Genomic DNA, 8,663 nt, shown 5'->3' with positions numbered 1-8,663 from the left:
CATAGTTAGCTCAGGATTAAAATCGAGTTACCTAGATCATCGAATTGAAATAGTTAGTCTTATTAGTAAACGGTGTTATAAAGTAAAAGTGACTATCTTGTGGTCTGGTCTTATGCAAAATCATTGCATAGGATGCCTCCACTCGTATGTCTCCACATGAATGATTCAAGATCACATCGTTTGTATCAAATACAAAGTGGGCAGCATCCATAATATCCTAGGTTAAGGTACCCAACTTTATCCCTATACTATAGACCGTGTTGGCTATATACTCGAACTTGATCCATTTTTATGTCTCTACATATAGTTCAAGTATTCATACTACAGCCAGGAGTTCTTAGTTTATTGGATTTAGGATTAAAAAGGTGCAATTCACACATCTTGCTCCTTAAGTCCCACTGATCCTCTAATGAATAATTGGTTTGTGGTCTAACCACCAAACCGAGTCCCTTTCAGGTCAATGAGAAGGTAAGGTCCTCTTTTCAAGACTCAGAGTTAGAACTTAAGAGAACACTTATCTATTATTCCTGGAATTGGGTAGGAAGGAATTCTGTCTTGTAGGACTATGTCCTTAGCTATCTACCTAGTCTTATACCTAAAATGGAAGGCTTATTGAGTCAGTGATATTGAGTCATTTTCACCTATGCAGATTAAAGGATAATCCAAAAAAAAAAAAGGAGTTCATAGTTGGCTTAGGATTAAGATCGAGTTACTTAGGTCATCGAATTGAAATAGTCAGTCTTATTAGTAAACAGTGTTATAAAGTAAAAGTGACTATTTGGTGGTCCAGTCTTATGCAAACTCATTGCATAGGACGTCCCTCTCGCATGTCTCCATATGAATGATTTAGGATCACATTGTTTGTATCAAATACAAAGTGGGTAGCATCCATATTGTCCTCAGGTTAAGGTACCCAACCTATCCCTATACTACTATTTTGGCTATATAATCGAACTTGATCTATTTTTGTGTCTCAATATATAGTTCAAGTATTCATGCTATAGCTAGAGGTTCTTAGTTTATTGGATTTAGGGTTAAAAAATGTGCAATTCACATATTCAATAACATTTTTACTAAATAACCTTAATAACAACTTTATTGTAAAATAAAATATGTTTAATGTTTATAAATCATGAGTTTTATGACATAAAATCCTACAATGAATACTTGAGAAGAACTAACTTGCTGTTATTGGTCTATATTCGTGGACACAGAAATATATCTATAGTGAAAAGAGTGCAACTGTGGAGTAGAGTGTACCTACAATTAACGAATATTGATTAATTTGGTTAATGAATTTAGCCAATTAATCTCATATCGTTGGAGCTTCTGATATGTAGGTCCATAAGGTCCCATTCTTAGCTCACTAAAGGATATTAATGAAGATCAATTGAGAAAATTGTATGTTAACCTGATTAATATATATATAACTAATTATAATGTGATCTATAATTCATATTATGTAAGAGAGATATATTTGAATAAAATTCAAATATCAAATTTATGGGAATTGGATTCCTAAAAAGATGTATACATATAAATATGTGATATTTATATGTTAATTAACTTTATATTTAATATGATTTAATATAGTTACTTAATTGATTAATTAATGGGAAATGATAAGAGAGGTGGAAGAATATAAACATTTGATGTTTATATATTAATTAACTATATTAAATTAGGTTTAATGGTTATCTAATTAAAGTGTCAATTAATTAGATAAGATGTTATTTAATTAATTGACATCACGGGTAAACAGATAATTACTTTGAGAAGGGGTAAACTCTTTTCCATATATAATCATAAAGCCCATTTGGGGAAATAGTTGATTTGGTGAAATCAATACCCTAGCCTCCACAAATTATTTCCTCTCTACAATTTCTCTCTGCAATCTCTTTGCCTCTTCCTTTTCCAAGGATTGGAGATCACTCATCCAACTCTTAGAATTCTTAGAAGAATAACAAGGTATTCTTGTGGTAGTGTCGGTGACGGTGAGTTCGTGTGGAGATCAAGAGGAATATCAAGAGGGTCAGGAGTTTACAAAGGTAAGAATGATTCTTCCCTTTTGTTTCTCATTTTATTGCATGCTAAGCATGTTATTCATCCTATTTATGTTATATTTAGCTTGTTGTTTTGTTTCTTTAAAAATGAAAAAAAATCGAATGCAAGATGATCCTAACGCTTCTACTCGGAATTTCATTCTCAACAACTTTAATCACATAAAATATTCTCCACTACACAAGATAGACTCGAAATAAACATAATGAATGTGCAATTCCATATGGAAGAAGCACACAAAAATTATAAGCAATTGAATCAACTGAACGAACATCCCCTTCATCCATCACCTTAATCTTTGTCAAAATTTATCGTTTCTTTATCCTAATGTCTCTGAATATCTAAGTGATACCTAAGTGTCACATTTTTAATGCCCATAAATAACATCTATAAACATACTTGTACATACTCATGTACAAGAATCATAAATAACCTCTTCTTCTAAGAATGTAAAAATAAGATGCAAATGAAAACAGAGCATTGAAGATAAAATGATGTTCATCATTTTCATTGTTTTTACCATTCATTCAAGGAAAAAGAAACAAAATAGTCATTCTCATTCTTCGTATTCTAGAGTACTCGAACAAAGTTATAGCTACAACTTGGGACAAGCTATGAGTTTAATTTGAATAATAGCAAATGATGAGCATGATTCGCTTGAGAGATTTGGTGGATATGAAAAAATGTTTCTCAAACAAACAAAAAAAAAAACAATATTTGGAAGGATTATTTTTAAATTTAGAAAAATGAACCAAAATAGTTATAAAATATAGCAAAATTTTAGAACTATCAATAATAGATGCTGAATCAGTGTTTATCAGTGACATTGATAGACACTGATAGCTTCTATCAATGTCTATCAACGTCTATCATTAATAGTTCTAAAATTTTGCTATATTTTGTAAATATTTTCAATAGTTTTACCATTTGAAATAATTTCCTTATTTTGAATGAAAGGAAATTGGACTATGAAATAGAGAATCGCAACCAAAGAAATATTGAAGTCAAAGATTATATGTAAGAAGTTCTCCTCTAATAAGAAAAATAACATAGAATCAAGATGTAACGTATTACTCCCAAAAATTAAAATTTAATTCCTAAAGGACAACAACATTGAATCACTTATATGAAATGTGCAAGTACTTGAAACATCAAGATTATCAAATCTACCCACAAATAATATCATTAAGAATTTGGTATGAAAGAGGTTGGGGGAGAAGAAGCTCATGGAAGCAAATGAGAAATAGTAATTTTCTGTCTCCATACAAATAATTTTAACAAAAGAGTGTCCCTTCATTGCAAGTTTGCAACACACTAATCAAGGTTATTAGAATTTCCATTAACTATGTCACATTAGCTAAACACCTATTAATTCTATATCTACTATGAAACAAAAGACATCTAAGAATGATAGGGATCGTTTATGTTGTGACTTTAATAAAATACTTATCAACGTTTTCCACATAGACATTGTGTCGTATTTATTTTCTTTCTCTTCTAATCAAGGGTTAACTTTAAGATCTTTGAATCGCTCATCCTTGCAACTTTACAATTAAAAATATGGCAACCATTACATTAGTTAATCTGTCTTGCAACTCATTTATGTATAAAAATATTGTTATGGAATACTATTGAAATCAACTTTACAAGTTTGTTATAACAGTTCTTTGTAAAGTCCTATATAAGTACAACTTAACTAACTGATTGAATGTACTGAAAACTAAAGAAAGAATCCTAACTACTTATCTGTATTCTTCAAGAAACTCTACAAGATTTAATAAATCTCAGCTCCTCCGTGGATGTAGGTCCTTTTATGGTCGAACCACATTAAAGACTGGTGTCTTCCTTCTTTCCCTTCTCTTTACTCTTCATGCATAACAATTTGATCTTCATCTTCTCAGATTTCTCTAAGAAAATTGACAGCATTTCACCATTGTTCTTCCCTCTCCCTCGAGTTCTCTAAAATAGAAAGAATGAAAAAAGTGAGATAGTCATTCAAAGATTCCTGACAAGTGAATATTGTAGTCTAATCTTGGCCATCAATATGTAGGGTCAAAAAGTGTTTTCACACGGATTGTGCTTTCTGTATATGGTTTTAATTCAGCTTATAATATTAGCTGGTTTTCAAGTCAAATTGGTTTTCTTAGTTTGGGCCTCGGTTGTTTCATGAAAAAGCCCACTTCGTATTGAAGACAACCCAACAACTATTTTCCTCTATGGACATGTTATCACAAAAGTCTTGGGGAAAAAAGTGGGATTTGGTGTAAATCCTCATAATGAAAATAAGAAAGAAAATGGTTGTAGATCAATTGATCAATAGCTTGAATGTTAAAAAGAAATCATAAGAAATTTCGTCTGTCTGGAGAATTCATCTAAAAGAAGGGCTCAATGGAGAGGTCATATTTGTTGCCAAAACAAAAAAGATCCAAGTGTTGGATTGGGTCAACCAAATTGGAGGAAACCTTACGTTGGAGCTGACATTGATTGTGAAATTTAGTAAGTCATCGGTGCAATTAATTAAAGAATGTTTCTCAATCTATCTAGTCAATAAAACTTCCTCCTAGTTAGGTGATATGAAAATCACATCAGAATGTTAGATTTATAATATAAACTCCAATAATTTAATTCCCTTCTTAAAACAAATCATTAGTTTTTATTTTCACTCATGAATTCTAGGCTTAAACTAAAGAACGTAAAAGAAATCTCCAAGCCTGTGCTAAGAAATAGGTTTTTATAGATTCTCTCAAATAAGGAAGCTTAACAGTAAATGTTTAGATTATAAGATTTATCTTGAGCTTCATTAAAGTTTACTCTAGAAAGAGAAGGAAGGAATAGCAACATGAAGAAATAGGAGGAGTAAGGTGTGAAAATAAAATGATAGAGAGAAAGAATCTTTGATGGTTTAAAACAAACAACTAGAAACCAACAAACAAACATAAACTAAATTAGTTGGAGATTGACCTTCTTTTCGACCACGAAAGAGTAAGTGAAAGTTTGTTTTGTTGTTGGGCTTAAAGATCTGCACAATTTTCTTCTGTAACTGTTGGAAACGGTAGGTCCCTCAGAACGACGAACTGTAAATCATCAAGGCATGGTGGTCAAGCAAAGAGAAAAACCTGCAAAACAGAAACTCGTTATAGGCTGAGTCACGAAGCCCGCTCTCTTTAAGACGTTTCATGGCTCTGTCCAAGTGTGCAAGTAGGTCTAAAAATTGCCACGTCGTCCCCAGGATAAAACAGGCAAATAAAAACTGATCGAAAATGCACCGTTACCGATCGAAACATACACCCTTTCTAAACTCACTGCTTGGAAAGCTAAGATGGAGAAGGAAGGGAAATTGAAGTGGGAATTTAGAAAATGAATTCTGTGTCTCACGAACTATTGAAGGCCTTACCTTTTATAGGCCTTCAACATTGAAATTGACCGTTTTAAAATTAATCAACGGACCGTTTTAAAAATAATCAATGGACCATTTTAAATAGTAGTGAGAAACTCTCTAATGCTACTGTGCTTACGACGTATTTGACATCTCTTTCCGTTATAATAACGGTTCTAAACTTTTGCGATTGCAGTACTATTGCAATGGATCAATTTGGCTCGTAACAACTTTTCCCATAAGGGAATCTCTGATAGCAGACTTCTAAGCTAGTCTGCTTCTTCACTAGCTGTCGCTAGTGCTATCATTTCTGACTCCATCGTAGATTGGGCTAAAATAGTCTATTTCTTGGACTTCCAAGAGATAGCTCCGCCAGCTATATTAAAGATATAGCTACTTGTAGCCTTTGAATCATCCGAAAGAGATTTCCAATCAACCTTGTTGAACCCTTCCAGGACAACGGGAAACTTTTGATAATGTAATCCTAGGTTTTGGGTTTTCTTTAAGTATCTCATGAACTATTCTATAGCATTCAATTGCTCTTTACTAGGTCTGCTTGTAAACCTGCAAAGTAGTCTTACAGCATAAGCTATGTCAGGCCTAGTGCAGTCGGCAGCGTATCTAAGACTGCCTATGATACTCGAATACTCAGATTGATTAACACTGTCATCCGTGTTCTTGAACAACTTGGCACTAAGGTCATAAGGAGTACAAGCTGTTTTACACTCAAAGTAGTTATATTTCTTTAGAATCTTTTTTATATAGTGAGATTGATCCAAAGAAATTCCCTTTTCAGACCTATTTACTTTTATGCCTAAGATTACACTAGCTTCTCCTAAGTCTTTCATGTCGAAGTTCGCACTCAATATTGATTTTACATCATTTATGACGTGGAAGTTCGACCCAAAGATCAATAAATCATCTACATATAGACACGATATATTGCAGAGGTTATTATCAAACTTATGTTAGATGCATTTGTCACTTCATTGACCTTGAAACCATTAGATAGGATAAGGTTGTCAAATTTTTCATGTTGTTGCTTAGGAGCTTGTTTTTATTGGATTTTATGTCCTAAAACTCGTAGTTTGTAATATCATATTCTTGTTCAATAAAGCTGTTATTGAAAATCTTTAGTAAATTTAAATTCTATATTCATGAATCCAATAAACTAAGGTTCCGAGGCTATTAAGTTTAAGTTTGAACTTTATGTAGTGACATAAATGTGGATCAAGTTCAAATATATAGCCAAAATGGTCTATAGTATATGAATAAGATTGGGCGCCTTATTCTGGGGACACTATGGATGCGGTCCATTTTGTAGTTAGTACAAACAATGTGATCTTAAACCGTTCATGTGGAGACATGAAAATGGGGGCATCCTATGTAAAGAGTTTACATAAATTGAACTATGAAATAGTCACTTCTTACGTTCTAAATGCCGCTTAATGTATAAAACTGACTATTTCGTTATTTGATGACCTAGGTAACTTAATCTTAACCCTGAGCTAACTATGAACTCCTATTCACTCAGAATTATCCTTAGATCTGTATAGGTGAGGGCAGCTCATTATCACTGGCCCAATAAGCCTCTCATTTCAAGGGTAAGATCAAATGGATAGCTGGGAACATAGGGTGCAAGACGGAATTCACTCTTACCCGTTATAGGGATAGTAGATAGGTTGTTCCTTTTAATATTGAATCCAGGTCTTGAACAAGGGGCCCCACCCTCTCATTGGCCCGAGAGGCGTTCGGTTTATAGGTTGGACCTTAAACCAATTGTTCATTAGAGGATCAGTGGAACTTAAGGAATAAGATGTAGTTTCGGGGGTAAAACGATTTTTATAACCCAGCCAAGATTATGAACAACATGTGAAAGAATAGCTTACTAATCATGGTTATATCATATGGACACAAATATATCTATAGTGAGGGGAGTGCAACTACGGGACTATAGTGGAATGACCCGTGAGTTAACGATTGTTGATTAGCTCCATCTAAAGAGTTTAGCCACCTAATCTCGGATCGTTGAAGCCCATGATCTATAGGTCCATTAGGTTCCTCTACTAGCTCATATGGAATAAACTTAGAACAGAATGATAGAATAATTCGAATTGTTCGAATTAGATGAAGAGAGAGAAACCGACAAGTATATGTGATATAGTGGTCAGTTTTTCAGTTTAGAGATTTAACTTTAATATTTAAATGTGATTTAAATATCAAGAATATGAATACTTTCATATTCAGAAGCTCGAAAATAATAGAAATGGTCAAAGATATAAAAAGTCAAAGAGTTGACTTTTGACTTTGAAAAGTCAAACTTTGACCGATCTTATATTCAAATGTGATTTTAATTTCGAGAAAATGAATGCGGATTCATGCTCGGGAGGTCAAAATGAGTCAACACGGAAAAAATCATAAAAAGTCAAAATGTTGACTTTTTGGTCAAAGTTTGACTTTGACCAAATGACTATTTTGCCCTTTGACAAAGTTAGTGGGAAAATCCAAACTTTTGTTGGATAATTCCACTAAAAAAATTAATGGGCTAGGTGTTGGCTTATAGTGGACATTAAGCCCACTAAGATAGTGGATTCTAGGTGTTGGGATTTTATGAAATTATTTCATGCAATTTTGCATGGCCCTTTTCTATAAATATGGGCTTGTGTTTTTGTATTAAAAACTTTTGGATTTTTGCCAAAATAGTTTTTTAAAATTGGGCTAAAAAGAAAAACCCAAACACAACCAAAAATCCCTTATTCTATTTCCATCTTTTATCTTTCTCGGGTTCTTCATCCATCAGGTCCCACAACCTGGTTCTGAGTCCAAAGAATAGTAGGTTAGCTCTAGTGGTGGTCCGTTCGTGTTCGGGTGGAGATAGACAAGTTTTGGGAGCTTCAAAGGTATTATTTCAAAATAACCCTAATTAATTCTTTTAGGGTTGCATGTTTATTTTGGGCAATTAGAGTAAAATCGATTCTTATTTCCGTTGTGCATGCCATTTTTTTCATCACAATGTTCCCTCTAAAAGTGTTTCAGAAATACCTTATGAAATATGGAAAGGGCGTAAAAGTAGTTTATGTCACTTTAGAATTTGAGGTTTGTGAAACCTGAATTTCCATTTTCCCTGCTTAAGCAGGTGGTTAAGGAAATTAACTAAGTGAAAGTTAAATCCTATGTTGAAGTGAAGGAAATTTCTAAGTGTTGAATAGATTTTCTTTGAGTAGTT

This window comes from Benincasa hispida, chromosome 9 (genome assembly GCF_027475165.1).
Source record: "Benincasa hispida cultivar pf3 chromosome 9, pf3_genome.v1.1, whole genome shotgun sequence".
Classification (NCBI taxonomy): Eukaryota; Viridiplantae; Streptophyta; class Magnoliopsida; order Cucurbitales; family Cucurbitaceae; genus Benincasa; species Benincasa hispida.
The sequence above is the reverse complement of the archived record's forward strand: the minus strand, read 5'-3'. Positions refer to the sequence as shown.